This window comes from Oryctolagus cuniculus, chromosome 9 (assembly GCF_964237555.1).
Source record: "Oryctolagus cuniculus chromosome 9, mOryCun1.1, whole genome shotgun sequence".
Lineage (NCBI taxonomy): Eukaryota > Metazoa > Chordata > Mammalia > Lagomorpha > Leporidae > Oryctolagus > Oryctolagus cuniculus.
The window spans coordinates 87,182,585-87,184,953 of NC_091440.1; the positions used below are offsets into that span (position 1 = coordinate 87,182,585).

The following is a 2,369-nucleotide window of genomic DNA, read 5'->3' on the forward strand; positions in this document are numbered from 1 at the left end:
ATGTGGAAGGCCTAGAATGAGTTCCTAGCTTGGCTGTGACCCAGTAAAACCCCAGTTGTTGGGAATGTTTGGGGGGAGTGAACCAGCAGATGGGAGTTTCTCTCTCTCTCCCTCCCTCTCTCTTTCTTCCTCCCTCTCTCTCTCTCTCCAGCCCCCACCATATGTCTGTCTCTCAAATAAATAAAATAGTAAAATAAATTAAACATCCTTCCTCACATACTCTCAAAAAGTATAAGATGCTGATCATGGCAGTTTCTCGCGATTTTATGTTTCCAGTAGCATAGTGGTAATGCGTTTCCTCTCTTCCCTTTCCTCTTATCTCTCTTGTTCTTCTCTGTTCTTTGCCATCTATAAGCACCCTCTCCTTCCTTTGCTCTCTCAGAAGTAAAGCAGATGATGGAAATCCTCCTGGTAAAGAAACATCTTGAGACATCAGCTTTGAACAAAGGGAAATCTGCATCTCCTCAATGCCTCCTAATTATTCATTTCCTCTTTCTCTCCCTCATATGGAAATAATTACTGCATGAGTCGTCCCCCCACCCCCCACCCGAGAGATCAGACCTTGAAGCAATGGAGCTGCCAGCAATGACTCAGCTGTATTTTTCAGCATGCTCAGCATCAGTGAATTTCCCTAAGTATTCCTGGGAAGTGTGGCCCGGCCTCACCTCCGAGGACCGCAGAGGGCAGAGGAGCAGCAGCGGGCACTGAGCTGCGGGTCTCCCTGTGCACATTCTCACATCGCTATGGTCTTTATATTTCATATTGATTGCCCACTTCCAGGAGATGTGGCGACAGGTGGAACTGTAAGAGTCCAAAGTCGGGAATAATAATTAGAATCCTTTGTCTCTGCAGCTTGTAGCATGCGATTTGCTTTCACATGCTTTTTACTGGTTGTGAGGCTCAGGGACTAGATCAAATGGGAACTCACACAACTCCCATCCATCAAAGGGAAGCCACAGACTTGCCCCACCTTCAGTCCCCAACACAGGGTGGTGGTGGGGGGCTTACTTGCTGTTGTCATGGTAACAGGATCCATTCCACTGGTTTTGAAAACAAGCACCTTAGCATTGACACATGGCAGTGGCTCTCTCTCCTAAAGACCTGCTGCAGGTGCACTTGCCCCTCATAGATGCGGTTGCCCCCCAGGCATGTCTCCATGACGGCACTCTAACACCATCTTTCCGAAGCTTGCTCATCTCCAGGCTCAAACCTGAGAGTTAGCCTCAGCTGCCCTCTCTCCCTCATCACTCAGGGGATGGACACACTGGACCAACAATCTCTTCTCAGGGCATAAACTGACCCCACCCCAAACCATGCCCACTGCTAAGTCACTTACCTCCTTGAGAGTATTCATGTCCCAGCAGTGTTGAAGACTGTGGTGTAGACTCGACCCTATCACAGGTGCAGTGCTCTGCTAAGTGCCTCGGAGTGAGAAGAAACGTGCCTGTTTATACCCTGGAAGGAAGACAGAGAAGAAATTGCCGGAACAGGTGAAGGTGAATTCTAAGGCAGCAGAGAAGAGAGGTCAGGGTGGGCCAGGCTACATGCTTGAAACATCTGTGCTGGCTGCCCACACAGAAACCAAAGGACTCAGAAGAAAAGTGCCATTCATCGTGGGGAAGTGTCCATGAACATGGTGAGTCTGCAGGGCTCAGCTATGGTGGAACAGCGGCTTGGCCACTGCTGGGCAATGACGTGGTCGTTGTGGATACCTCTCTTACTGGAATGTTGGCAGACGGTGTGGAGCAACTAGCTGGGCCGGGAGAAGGTGGAAGAGAAATGAGGGTGGGACAGGAGAGAAGCTTAGCTGGAGAATCACAGGTGAGAGGCACTGGCCACTGAATGACCAGTGGTGGCCTCGGTGCCCCCTTTCCTGCCTGGTCCTTTGCCCCCACCCCCGCCTCCTGCTCTGCCTCGAAGTCAATTTCATCTCTAACCATGCCACCCCCACCTCAGACTGATTCTGAGCCAGATGTCTTCTGCCCTCCCCAGAATGACCCACTGGTCTACCAGCGCCCACAGGCTCTGCTTGTGCCACACTCAACTGTTAAGTCATCACCTGCTGCTCTGCTGAGTCATCATCATCCTTTCAAGGGATGCTTTTATTACTGACCATGGTAACTGCTTTTCCTTATAGCTCTCTCCTCTGCAAACAGTGCATTTAGAGAGGAGTACAGAATTGAAAGCCCCACATGTGCTGTCCAGAGAAAGGCGACCCTCAGGGTGGAGCTGTTCTGGGTGAGGATGACCTCAGAGCCAGCTTCCCTCTGGTATTTGGCAGCTCCACTACCAAAGGAAAGGCTTCTTTGATTCCCTTGAGGGGAAGAGAATTGAAGTCTTAGGAGCATTGCCACTTGATCAACTAGGAA

At 50.4% G+C, this 2,369-nt stretch overlaps 1 long non-coding RNA gene across 1 annotated transcript; it reads right to left on the reverse strand.

Annotated features, from left to right (window-relative positions):
- Positions 1-577: 577 nt before the first annotated feature.
- LOC103352475 (uncharacterized) lies at positions 578-2,022 on the reverse strand. The gene is made up of 3 exons (XR_007914757.2): positions 1,952-2,022; positions 1,337-1,455; positions 578-801 (listed from the first exon to the last, which is right to left on the reverse strand). It is a non-coding gene; the product is annotated as an uncharacterized lncRNA (long non-coding RNA).
- Between the last annotated feature and the right edge of the window lie 347 nt (positions 2,023-2,369).